At 43.4% G+C, this 13,885-nt stretch overlaps 1 long non-coding RNA gene across 2 annotated transcripts in view; it reads right to left on the bottom strand.

Annotated features, from left to right (window-relative positions):
• LOC111187709 (uncharacterized) overlaps positions 1–13,885 on the bottom strand; it is a 53,497-nt gene that overhangs the window by 11,683 nt on the left and 27,929 nt on the right. The gene's annotated exons all lie outside the window — the stretch shown is intronic.

Here is a 13,885-nt window from a genome sequence, read left to right as displayed (position 1 = left end):
CCTCCCACCTCCATCCCGCCTAGTGCTTTTTTTCTCACCTAAAGTGGGGAGGGGGACATCGTCAGCAGGGGTCGGGGTTTTAAGGAAATATTGAACAGATTGGAAACTCTGTAGCCAGTGAGTGGAATAAGAAGTAGGGGTGGGAGAAGCTACACTGCTGGAGAAAGGCTTGTAAAGATCAAAGCCCAGGGATGCAGGACCACTTAACAGACTGACATTTAATCAGAAGATTATAAAATTCTCCTTCCCCAACACGTGACCAGCACACTAACAGGGCTCCAATATAATGACAAGATTACAGTTGAAAAAGTCGCAAGACACAGACTCTCTGAGGAGGGCTACTCAGGGAAGCCCAAAGTCAAGGCGGGGAGACAAAAGCAGGGATGCTAGAGGGATTTGAAGCCTCTGGCACTTCCAGCAACCATTACATGTACCCCAACCCTTAGATTAGCATACATCCTCACGCTAAAGGCTTATTTACCTCAGTTCCTGCTACTTGATATGTCATGTCTGGATTTCAGCCAAAAATTACAAGGGAGGCCAAAAGGCAAGACAAAAAATTGTCTTTTTTGTTTTTAATGATGTCTTATTTTATTTTTTAAATTTTCTTTTATTTATTTATTTTTTGTCTGTGCCATGTGGGCATGTGGGATCTTAGTTCCCTGACCAAGGATCGAACCCAGTCCCCCTGCATTGGGAGCACAGAGTCTTACCCACTGGACCACCAGGGAAGTCCCGAAAAAAACATAGTCTTAATCATCAGAACCAGAGTCACAGATGCACAGATGTTGGAATGATCAAACAAGGAATTTAAAATAACTATGATTAATATATTAAAGGCCCTAAAGAAAAAAATAGATGACAGGCAAGAACAGATGGGTGATGTAAGTGGAGAGATGGAAACTCTGAAAGAATCTAGCAAAGAATTTTGCTAGAAATCAAAACACTGTAACAGACACGAAGAGTGCATTCAATGGGCTCATCTGTAGATTTGACACAGCCAAGAAAAAGGATCAGTGAGCTTGGAAATAGGCCATTAGACACTTCACAAACTGAAATTCAAGATAAAAAAAGAATGAAGAAATGAAACAGAACATCCAAGGACTGTGGACCAATTTCAAAAGATGAAACATACAAGTCATCGGAATACTGGAAGAAGAGAGAGAAGAATTATTTCAAGTAATAATGCCTGAGGGCTATCCAAAATTAATGACAAAAGCCAAACCACAGATCTGGGAAGCTTAGACAACACCAAAGAGGAGAAATACCAAAAACAAAAAGAAAAACCCACACGTTGCCGTATCATATTCAAACTGCAGAAAACCAAAGAGAAAAAGAATGGAGGCAACTCTCACATATGAACCAGGAAATTTCAGTCATGACAGTTCTGCTTTTCTCTGCACCATTCTAGACTTTATGATTATTTTCCATGAAGACCATCAAGGGCCTTTCTAGCTCTAGTTTTATCTCATTATTTTACAGCTCTAGTTCTTCCTTTAACACTTCCTAGTTTCTTGTTTCCCAATTTCAAATTCTTGACAGAATTATGATTGGCCTGTCCATCTTTTGGAGGCAGTAGAAGTCACTGAAGGAAGTCTCTGGGTGGGTTTCCCAGAATCAGTTGCTCACCTCAATCTGTGTTTCAGAGGGTGGAATAACGTATAAATGTGGTTCCTTCTTACTCAGCAAGGACAGTTTGTAAGGCACTGGTGGGGTAGGCAATGATGTATACTTCCACTATAGAACAAATTACTAGGTGGATAAAGGAGTTTCAGAGGGGTGAGGTGATTTGCTGAATCAGCCAGTATGACTCAAGACTCAAACCTACCTCTTACTAACCCTTTACTCAGTGATCTATTACATGGATTAGAAACAAGCGATTAAGAAAAATATATTGCCTATTGACCATAATCTTTTAAATTATTCCTGCTCTTCCTTAGAACGTTATCAGTCTTTTTAATTCTAGAAATGTCATTATTTACTAACCACCTGTTACAATACTACATCTTTATTTAGGATAAACATCTAAGAAGTCACACCACCTCTTTTTAAGACCAGTGCTGTTACCGGTTCCAGAAATTTTCTTGCCACTAGCTCCAGTCACTTGGGGCCCTTGGCATAATAGAGGACACAGACACCATTTTACTCAGTGACTCTCAGAACATTTTATTGCCCCTGTGGTATCTATCATACACCCTCATTGTTGTTATGATTTGAATCGTGTCCTCCTAAAAAGGTATTAACCCCCAGCATCTCAGAATGTGATCTTTTTTGGAAATAAGATTGTTGCAGACGTGATTAGCCAACAGGAGGTCATGTTGGAGGCGGATGGGCCCCAATCCAATGTGACTGGTGTCCTCCTAGGAAGACAGTCACGTGGAGGCAGAGACAACACAGGGCGAATGCTGTGTGATGAGAAAGGCAGAGACTGGAGAGACGCAGCTGCGAGCCAAAGGATGCCGGAGATCCCCGGGAAGCCACCGGAAGCTAGAAGAGGCAAGGAAGGATCCTCCTATGTGTTCCAGAAGCAGAAGGAGCCTGAGTCCTGCTGACACCTTGATTTCAGACTCAGCCTCCAGACCTGAGGCATTACATTTCTGTTGTGTTAAGCCACCGAGTTTGTGGTACTTTATTAAGGCAGCCCCAGCAAACTGATATAATCGTCAACTGCTGTCCGAGCCTAACACAAAGAGGGAAAGTCCTGCAAAGCTTTTACTGCACTCCCCCTCCACCTCAGCTAAGAATATAGTCTTCACCTTCCAATTCTGCCTTCCCTCAGTACAGTGAAAATGCATAAAAGCAAAGGAACACAAAAGATTCCTAGTGTTTCTCTTGTCAAGATACCTTGCTTCGGTTTACGTTCCAGTTTCTACCATATCTTGGCATTGAACTCGGTATCCAGCTTTGACTATCCCAAAGGACCTAGAGTGTACAAGTCTGTGAGGCGGGCTTCCTGTAAGAGGGAGCGGGGATATTACAGAGGCATCCTAAAACACTTAGCCATGAGGAACGGTAAAGTGATCGTGAAATGTCTGGCTGCTCCAGGGTATTCTGCCTGGAGGAGAGAATGTGTGAAACCCCCCAGGAAGTGTGGGAGGTCTGGAGTATATAAAAGCGTTGTGCCCTTATAAACTCACTCTGGTTCTATTCAAATTTTTATCATGTGCATTAAGCTTCTAGCATCATGCCCTATCATATGGTATTTGCAATATGAATTTTTAGCTCAAAATAATTTCACCTGAATAATCTGCTGAAAAATTGTACTGGGTATTTGCATCTCAGAACAACAACAAAAGTTAGTTCACTGTATGTGGTTTGCGTACTTCCCAATATTTATGAAGTGTACCCAATTAAACTTGTATGCTGTTTATGCTGCCTTTTTACACAGTTCTCTACTTAAATAGCTCTTGATTAGTGAACGAATCCTAATCAGGGTGGCAGGAAAAATGCCATCGGTATATCATACATCATTGTATTTGTAGGAAGTAGGCTAATATGGCACAAAATAACAAGTGCTGTTGTTCAGTGGCCCAGAGTAGATGCACAATAAATATTTATTGAATGAATGGATGAGTGAACAGATTCTGAGCAAAGCTCATACATTGCCAAAGGGACAAAGAGACATAGCTACATATTGAACAGTCCTTACAAAGAATGGCACATGAAAGGGCATGAATACATTGAATTAATCCAATTCTCCGGAGCACCGTAAAATTGCATTTATTGGGATACCTACAATTTTGTAAGACAAAATGTGGTTGAATGTCTCTTAGCTCAAGGCGTAACCCCGGAAATGCAGAAACAGGCCTATAAATGCCTGTGCACGTTATAAATGTGCCGTCGTTCAGATTAAGTGTCCAGAGGAGGTGGGGTGGAGTATTAACCTTGATCATTCTAGGGCTAGGGTAGCCTTTTCCCAGGTCTTGTGCACATTCATTCCTGTTCATCCCTAAACCTGTGGACCCCAAATCAGCATGTGGTGTGATCCAGTAACAGAAAAAAGGAAGTAGAACTTAGATTCCTATTTGACCTACCCAACAACATAGGCAAATAAACCCCCCTTGGAGACCAGAGAGAGAATGAAGGGTCTGTCAATTAAATCCTAGGGTTTCTCTTCTGGTCTTTGCTCACTGAAAAAACATGCATTAACTGATCATTTTAGCAACTTTGTTAAATGCCTTCCACCCACTCCCGCCATGACCTCCAGGTAGGATTCAACTTGTTTAAAGCTATGAGGAGTTCATCTACCTATTATTTGTCTTCAAGCATTTAGAAACTCTAATCCACTAAGATTAATCTCTTTTTGGGGAATTCCCTGGTGGTCCAGTGGTATGACACTGCACTTTCACTGCTGAGGGCACAGGTTCAATCCCTGGTCAGGGAACTAAGATCCCGTAAGCCGCGCAGCACCACCAAAAATAAAATAAAATAAAATACAAAAAAAAGAGGACTTCCCTGGTGGTGCAGTGGTTAAGAATCCTCCTGCCAATGCAGGGGACACGGGTTCGAGCCCTGGTCCGGGAAGATCCCACATGCCGCGGAGCAACTAAGCCTGTGCGCCACAACTACTGAGCCCACGTGCCACAACTACTGAAGCCCGCACACCTAGAGCCCGTGCTCCGCAACAAGAGGAACCACCGCAATGAGAAGCCCATGCACCGCAATGAAGAGTACCCCTGCTCGCTGCAACTAGAGAACGTCCGTGCGCAGCAACAAAGACCCAACACAGCCAAAAATAAATAAATTTAAAAAAAAAAAGAGACTGATCTCTTTTTAACAGAGAATTTTTTTTAGAATCCCAGTTAGGCACTATGCATGGGTAATAGGCTTCCTAGAATCTCTCTTCTCATCTTGGAAAATTTCGGGGGTTGCAAGGGTTTTGCATATTAATATTTAATTGACAATATTTGATGTATCATTCTTAAACTTGATCTCAGAATCTTCAAAGTATTAAATGATGTGTGTAACAGGAGGCCCATATACCTCTTTCCTCATAAACAAGTCTATGGACCTCAGCTTGGGAACACAAAGTAGTTGTTCATTTAGGAAAATAAAAAACTTGGGCTTCCCTGGTGGCACAGTGGTTGAGAGTCTGCCTGTCGATGCAGGGGACACGGGTTCGTGCCCCGGTCCGGGAAGATCCCACATGCCGCGGAGCGGCTGGGCCCGTGAGCCATGGCCACTGAGCCTGCGTGTCCGGAGCCTGTGCTCCACAACACAGAAGAGGCCACAACAGCGAGAGGCCCGAGTACCGCAAAAACAACAACAACAACAAAAAAAACCTAAAATTCATTGGTCTTTTCTGCAGGGCACATTTATTAGGTCATCGATTAGAAGCTTCTCTGAATATGAAAATTATTACTATGTAAGTTGTTGGGGATGCTTTTGGACTGGGTTGATGGGGAAGGCAGTAGTCAGCAGGTGCGGGACCAGGCAAAGAGTGCGGGGCGGGCACTGGGGAGAGATGGGGGAAGATGACAGATAAGGAGAGTAAAGCAAGTTAAAGATGCAGTAGTTTTAATAGTCTAAAGAGTCCAGCCTCTGCAGTCACACTGCCTGAGTTTCAACACCAGTTTTCCCTCTTCCTGGCAGTGTGATGTTGGGCAGACATTTGGTGGATCACTTTCTTCCTCTGTAAAATGGGGATAAAAACAGTACCTTCCTCATAGGGTTGTTGTCGTGAGGATTAAATGAGTTATTGTATATAAAGGGCTTAGAAGAGTACCTAGAACATATAAATATTTGCTTCTGTTGTCACCAATTATTATTATCCTATACATGAGACTCTCCCAAGATTCAAGTTACTTGAGTATCACTTTGAAATACCTTTTAGGATATTCTTCTAAATGACTTTTGATTATCCTAATAATGGTTCTATCTGAGATTAAGAGTGTTGTCCAAGCAGAATGGTACAGCAATGGCTTAATTTTATAATAGAGGAAAGATGGGCCTGTTCAGCTTGTGGGTCTACTTCCCACAACACTTACCTTGAGTGAATGGAAGAAATCAGCTATCGCTTGCTATATGCTGTTTATCCCAGGAGGTACCCGCTATGAGATCTCAAAAGCCTCGACCATTATTATGGCTCATTTTTTTAGTTACAATTCTTGTGAGTCTTTTTGTTTGTTCCTTTGAGAGTGTGAGACACAATCTGTGGATTACTTCCTTTATCAATTCAGACAGGGCTTCCTTGGAAAACAGCATCCATTAACTCAAGTTTCCTCACTTTGGGGTCCACAATATACCTGATCTATTTCTATTTCCCTATCCTCTATTCCCCACCAACACACACACACACACACACACACACACACACACACACACCTGAAGACCTTGTGCTTTATTTTCTCCTTTCCCTTGATTATGGACCCAGAACTAGAGGGAGAGAAAGTCTAAGAAGCATCATATTTGATTGAACTGACTCCAGTCTTTTTGCCATAGAGTTTCTTGTTTTTGTGTTTTGTTTGCTTTTGTTTTTATGGCCTAGACTCCAGAGAGAACTGGAAGAGAAAAATAAATGTAAACTCAAAAGAGACTCTTTGTAAGGTTAGGGAGATTGATTGTATATGGATGCATTCCATTTGTTTTCATTTTTGTAAAATAGCGTCTTGGCTCTGATTATGAGTTACATATATTCATTGTAAAACATTTGGAAAATAAGGAAAGGAATGTAAAACATACAAATCACATGCAATCCTCCTACTCAGCTATAAGTACTAACATCTCTGTATAGAGCCCACTAGGCCTTTTCTTATAAATACATACACATACATATACTTTTTTTTTTTTTTTTTTTTTTTGCGGTACGCAGGCCTCTCACTGTTGTGGCCTCTCCCGTTGCGGAGCACAGGCTCCGGACGCGCAGGCTCAGCGGCCATGGCTCACGGGCCCAGCCGCTCCGCGGCAAGTGGGATCTTCCCGGACCGGGGCACGAACCCGTGTCCCCTGCATCGGCAGGCGGACTCTCAACCACGGCGCCACCAGGGAAGCCCTACCCTTCATTTATTTCCATCCAGTTCTGGTTGCAGCTGGCTCCTTGTTTTCTGTGTCTTGTAGACCATGTAGACTGTAGACCACAGTTTTTGACAAGTTACTAAAATTTCCAAATGCTACACTTGATAAGCATGAAGAAATTATTGCAAGATCAAGGACTGAGAATTAATATTATTATAACTGAAAAACAGTTTTTAACTATAACACATTACGTACGCTCAGTCAGCTGCTGGCCACACTTATCCAAATATCGGAATTTGGCACCTTATGGGCAGGAGACAGATTCTTGTTGAGATGGAAGCTTAAGTTTCAAATGGGATCTTTTTTCTCAAGAGAATTCTGCTTGTTTTTGGTCTTTCTATTACTTGGTTTCTCCCTGGGTTTTGTCTTGGAATGGCATCAGTAAGTTTCTGCCTGACATGTCTAGTCTCTGGTGATAAAAATCGAAATAGTAGTTACCTGTGTGTGTGTGTGTGTGTATGTGCTGTTTTGACTGGAGACAGAGTGGTGCATCTGGGTGGTAGTTACATAGATGTACACGTATGTTAAGTATATTTGTGTACTTTACTGTTTGATGTTACATCTCAATTAAAAAAAAAATACTGCTTGAGTCACCCTCTTGCCAGGCTGTCATTGGTTTAGGCTGGAGATCTAGTCAAGATCTAGTAAATTCCAGAGACTTATAGACCAGCCGTTGTCTTAGCTATTGAGACCTCTGCCTTTTTACTTCCTGGACTGTTCCACAAAACAGCAATACCCAGAGACGCTCCCCGCCCCATAAAAGGAGTTCTGTGGTCAAATAAGTTTAGGAAATGCTGCCCCCTGGGAAAGATTCACGATGCACATTGAAATGTTAAAGGCCCTAAAGTCCTACAGCAAAGAAACATGTTTATCCCAACTTGTCCTAAACTTACTTAACCATGAAATTCTTTTAATTAATACCTATTAATACCTCATGAGAATAATCAGCCTGTGTTTAGACAAAAGGCTGGTCAAGACCTGCCCATTAATACCCACCCCCTGGACCTCGCCCCTTATCAGGGGCAGCTGAAGTGCAGCCAGGTGCAGGGGGCAGCTCTGGGCACTGGGCTGCCTTGGCCCCTGTCGCCTGCAGCCTCCAGCCAGGGCAGAATCTTTCAGCCGCAGCCAGACCATCCCAGGGGATTCCAGCAGAGCCTTATGTCCCAGTGACAGTGGCCCATACGGCCAGAGGGGAGGTGGGCTGAGCAGAGGCCTTCACTCCTGCATTCCCACTTCCAGGGAAGCCCTGATTGCAAAGCTGGAGGGCGGATGCTCTGGGAATTAAACCAAGGTGCTAGTTGTCCCTCCAGGACTCTGGCTCATTGAGAGGGAAATGACCAAGCTTGAAGTGTCTCCCTCTGTTGTGAGGGCAGGTGCAGAGGCAGCTCTCCTGTTCAGCTGAGGCACAGGATGGTGACAACTGCTGTGTGGGTGCCGTGAGGACCCGTGTGACATGGGATGTGCTCTGGGCTGGCTCTTCAGGGCACTCAGGTCCACGTTCTCCCTCACCTGGTGCTGAGGACCAGCTGGGCATGTCTCACAGGTGCCCTTCCCTGGAGTGGGTGGGCTGGGTCCTGACATAGCTGGGTCCTCTGACACAGACAGCACTTGTGATTTACAGAGGAGGATATGCTGGCTGGTCAAGCCAAAAACAATGTAAAATATTTAATAGCAACTCTTCTTCCTCCTCAATTCTCTCCCCAGCCCTCTCTCTCTCTTTTTAAAAAAAATTTATTTTATTTAATTATTTTTTATACAGTAGGTTCTTATTAGTCATCCATTTTATACCCATCATGTATACATGTCAATCCCAATCTCCCAGTTCATCACACTACCACCTCCACCCACTTTCCCCCCTTGGTGTCCATATGTTTGTTCTCTACATCTGTGTCTCTATTTCTGCCCTGCAAACCAATTCATCTGTACCATTTTTCTAGGTTCCACATATATGTGTTAGTATATGATATTTGTTTTTCTCTTTCTGACTTCACTCTGTATGACAGACTCTAGGTCCATCCACGTCTCTACAAATGACCCAATTTCGTCCCTTTTTATGGCTGAGTTAATATTCCACTGTATACATGTACCACATCTTCTTTATCCATTCGTCTGTCAATGGGCATTTAGGTTGCTTCCATGACCTGGCTATTGTAAATTGTCCCAGCCCTCTCTCTTAAACATTTTTTTATTAGACTATTTTTTAGAGCAGTTTTAGGTTCACAACAAGATGAAGCAGAAGTATAGAGATTTCCCATACACGCCCTGTCCTCACACACGCAAATCTCCCCCACCAACATCCCCGCCAGAGTGGTGCATTTGTCACAAATGATGAACCTGCACTGATGCATCATTGTGCCCCGAAGTCCATAGTTTATATTAGGGTCACTCTTAGTGTTGCACACTTTGGGGTTTGGGCAAATGTGTGACGATGTGTATAATACAGAGTAGTTTCATGGCCCTAAAAACCCTCCGTACTCTGCCTCTTCAGCCTTCCCCCTCTCTTTGTTAACAAATATTTTAGTAGATTCCAGACCTCACGTGCACAGGCTGGATTTATCGAAATCTGTGCTTCGCCACACACTCTCTGCATTGGCCCCTGATGGATGCTCTTTTCCTTTAAGATTATAGTAGAAATATAGGGAACACTCTGCACCACCAGCCAGTCCAAGAACTGGAACAGCCAGTACCTCAGCCTCTTCCGCCTCCATCTGAGGTAAACATGATTCTGCACTTGGTGTTCATTTAGTTTTTAGTTCTGGGACTTGATTTTTCCTATTCAACATTACATTCCTGAGCTTTGTTTATATTCTGCGAGCAGCTGTAGATAGTGAATGGCTCCATGGTAGAATCTTTCATTGTGTGATTACATCATACATTATCCGTTCTCTTCTCCCGTTGTCGGGCCTTTGGGCTGCTCCCACGTTCGCTCTGACAAACAGGCCTCCTGTCCGCACACCCAGGGGACCCTCCTGGGAGGAGAGCTGAGAATGGAATCTGGATCACGGGGACACAGAATTTTAACTTGGCAAGAGTTCTGGTGATGCACGTCTTCTCTGACATTTGCAATTATCAACACATTTTTTTTGGTCAGTCAAATGTGTGCAAAATTCCATCTCACCGTGAAACGTGTCCCTTAATGACGGTGAGCACAGAGGGCCTCTCTCCGCGTCTGTTGGCCCCTCTACTCTCCTGGAAGCACCTGCTCCTGTCTTTTGCCCATTTTGCTGTTGGGTTGTTTGGTTTTGCTTCCTGAACCCTAGGAATTCTTTGTAAATTCTGACACTTGTCTTTGGTTGGTTTTGAGTGCAGTGAGAATTATCTCCCAGTTTGCAGCTTGTCCTTTCACCTTCATTAAGTTATATTTTATCGTGTAAAAGTCCTTAATTGTAATGTAGTCAAATGTATCAATCTTTTCTTTTATATGGTCAAGGTTTGTGAGTGTGTTGTTTAGGAAATTCTTTCCTATCCCGAGGTCACATAGATATTCACGTGTATCTTCTTCTAAAGTTTTAAACTTTTGCTTTTGACATTTTGTTTCTGAATCCATTTGGAGATGCTTTTTGAGTGTAATAAAGGATCTAATTTTTTGTCCTGGGGTTTTCCTGCCTCCTTTATTGCATGTCTTTCTCCAAGGACCCATCATGCCACTTCTCTTATTTATCAAAGCCCATCTATGGGTGTGTATCCTTCTGGGCTCTGTATCCTGTTCAATTGTCCAGGGTGTCACTTCCTGGGCTAACACCACACTTCATCCCACCCCCTCCCTTTTTTTTTTTTTGGCTGCACTGAGCAGCATGCGGGATCTTAGTTCTCCGCCCAGGGATGGAAGCCATGCCCCTTGCAGTGCTAGTACCTAACCACGAGTCCTAACCACTGGACTGCCAGGGAAGTCACCACACTTCACCCTTGATTGTAGGCTATTTTACAGATAGCCTTTCAACTGGTGGGTAAGCCCCACTGCCTTCTTTTTCTTCTTTAGGAGGGTTTGGATGGTTCTTTTTAAAAAGTTGAGCTGTAGCCTACACAGAGCTAAGTGCACAGACCCCAAGTACACATTTCACTTACTCTTTATGCGTGCACTCGCTCCCGTCACCAGCGCTGCCTCACCAGCCGCCAGAAGCAGTGGACGAAGCCCCTTCGTGGCGTGAGGGCTCTGCGGGTCAGGAGCCGGCCGGAACCTCTCCACGCGTCCCCTCCTCGGGATGGTTTGGGCTTCGTCACGGCATCTGGAGGCTGGGTTCGCCGCTGGAGCGTCCAGGCGGAAGTGCGCACGGTCTTTCCGTGGTCCTATCTCTATGGATCGAGGGATCACAAAGGTCTGCTCACGTTCAAAGGGAGGGACTATCCACCTCGCACCTCAACAGGAGCCTCAAGTCCACGTTGTGAAAACCTTGTGGGAAGGGAGAAATTGACGCAGCCGTCTTTGTACAATACAACCGGCCACATCTGTGGAGCCACCCCCCAGGTCAAGGTGTGAAATAGTTCCAGTGACCTGGTGGTTCCTCGGGCCCCTTCCAGTCCATGCCAAGCCCTGAAGGTAATTACTGCCCTGATCTCTATGACACAGACTAGTTCTGCCTCATCACCAATATTACCCGAGTACGTAAATGGAAGCCTGTGGCGTGTGCTTTGGGGTCTGGCCTCTTGTGCTCCACGTCGTATCCTAAGAGACTGACCCGTATTGAGCGGTCAGTAGCTTGCCATTTTGCACCGCTGTGCAGTACTCTGGTTGTATGACATGCAGTCTGTCCATCTCACTACGGGCAGATAATGGTAGGTTTCCATTTAGATCATTATGAATATTCTCGTACAACTTTTTGGTGTGCATAGCCTCTCGTTTCTGTTGGGTATATACCAGGAGGGACACCCTGGGTCATAGGATGTTTGCATGTTTAGCTTCAGTAGACACCGGCAAACAATTTTCCAAAGTGATTGTAGATTTAACTCATCAGCAGGAGCGCCATCTCGCCACAGCCTGTAATTTTTAGCCATTCGCGGGGGAGGGAGGGGTGCCTGGTGCCATCTCACTCTGGTCCGTCCCTAGTGACTGATGGTCCTGAGCCGCTTTTCCTGTTGATTGGCCATTTAGGTAACTTTTCTAAAAGTGCTTTTTCAAGTCCTTCACTCATATATTTAAAACTGGGTTGTCAGACCTAAGTGTCCATCAACAGATGAATGGATAAAGAAGATGTGGTCTATATCTAGAATGGAATACTACTCAGCCAGAAAAAAGAATAAAATTTTGACATTTGCAACAACATGGAGGGACTTGGAGTATATTATTATGCTAAGTGAAATAAGTCAGACAGAGAAAGACAAATACTGTGTTATCACTTATATGTGGAATAAGATATCACTTATATCTAAAAAATACAACAAACTAGTGAATATAGCAAAACAGAAACAGACTCACAGCTACAGAAAACAAACTAGTGGTTACCAGTGGGGTGAGGGAAGGGGGAGGGGCAAGATAGGGGTGGGGATTAAAAGGTACAAACTGTTAGGTATAAAATAAGCTACAATATAGCCAATATTTTATAACTATAACTATTTTATAATAACTATTTCTTAGACTAAATACTTATGATAATAAATTCAGTTAGTCTGTTCTACTTCTTTTCTAATTTGAAGTCCAACTTATTCTTAACAGACTTGTTCAACATCTAATAGACTGATGAACTAAGCTATAATCTCATCTAAACCAATATTAGACATTTTCACTCAAATTGTTAAGTTTCACTACTCTTGGTTCTTGAGGTTATAATTGTTAAAATGATATCATAATTGATTTTGGGAGAAGAAAAGAAATAAATAAAAATAAAGGACAGGAATGTGATAATAAGGTATATTTATACCCTAATTTATTTTTTAGACTTTATTTCATTACACAATTGCTTACAGACAGCCACACAATCTAAGAAGAAAATTTTAAAGTGCTTTCTATAAATAATCTTTCACAATCTGTTCTATTTATTTTCTTGCCTCAAAACAATATTTATTGCTAGCAGAGATTTTTAAACCACTGTTTTTGCTAGAGTGGCTAAAGGTTTAAGCATTGAAGCAGTTGCCACCTGACACTGGGTGTGCTGAAAAGAATTGGGCAGCCTGGTCTGCGCTCCCCTCCTTCGCTCTTTATCTCCACCTTCTCCTCTCATCCGGGTTTCCCAAAGGAACCTCCAACTCCCTGAGAAAAAGCATCCAGCTCTGCTAACATCGGCCTAATCCTTCTAGGGCAAATGTGCTTATGTTCCAAATTTCAAACTTTTAAGGAAAGATACTTCTACTTTTAAATACTAACAAGTATTAGCAAGTAATTTTACTCTCAAAGAAGCATACCCTGTAGTGTGTCAGCCTCACTTTAAAGGACTATTTAGGGACTTCCCTGGTGGCGCACTGGTTGAGAATCTGCCCGCCAATGCAGGGGACACGGGTTCGAGCCCTGGTCCGGGAAGATCCCACATGCCATGGAGCAGCTAAGCCAGTGCGCCACAACTACTGAGCCTGTGCTCTGGAGCCCGCGAGCCACAACTACTGAGCCCACGCGCCTAGAGCCCGTGCTCCACAACAAGAGAAACCACTGCAATGAGAAGCCTGCGCAGCGCAACGAAGAGTAGCCCCCGCTAGCCGCAAATAGAGAAAGCCCACGCGCAGCAACAAAGACCCAACGCAGCCAAGAATAAATTAATTAATTAAAAAAGAAGAATATAATCTCAAAAATAAAATAAAATAAAAGACTGTTTAAATTCAGCTTGTATTCCCAGCATTCAAAGATAGACTGCCTCATGTAACCATTCAAAGATAGACTGCCTCATGTAACCATAGAAATATGTTGATTCTGGGGCTTTTCCTCAGACCTATAGTCTGTGAAGGG

The sequence above is a fragment of the Delphinapterus leucas genome, chromosome 5 (assembly GCF_059928025.1).
Source record: "Delphinapterus leucas isolate spDelLeu-1000000601 "Yukka" chromosome 5, BTC_Dleu_Yukka2, whole genome shotgun sequence".
In the NCBI taxonomy this organism is placed as follows: Eukaryota; Metazoa; Chordata; class Mammalia; order Artiodactyla; family Monodontidae; genus Delphinapterus; species Delphinapterus leucas.
Note: the sequence above shows the minus strand (reverse complement) of the source record. Positions and strands in the feature narration are given on the sequence as shown.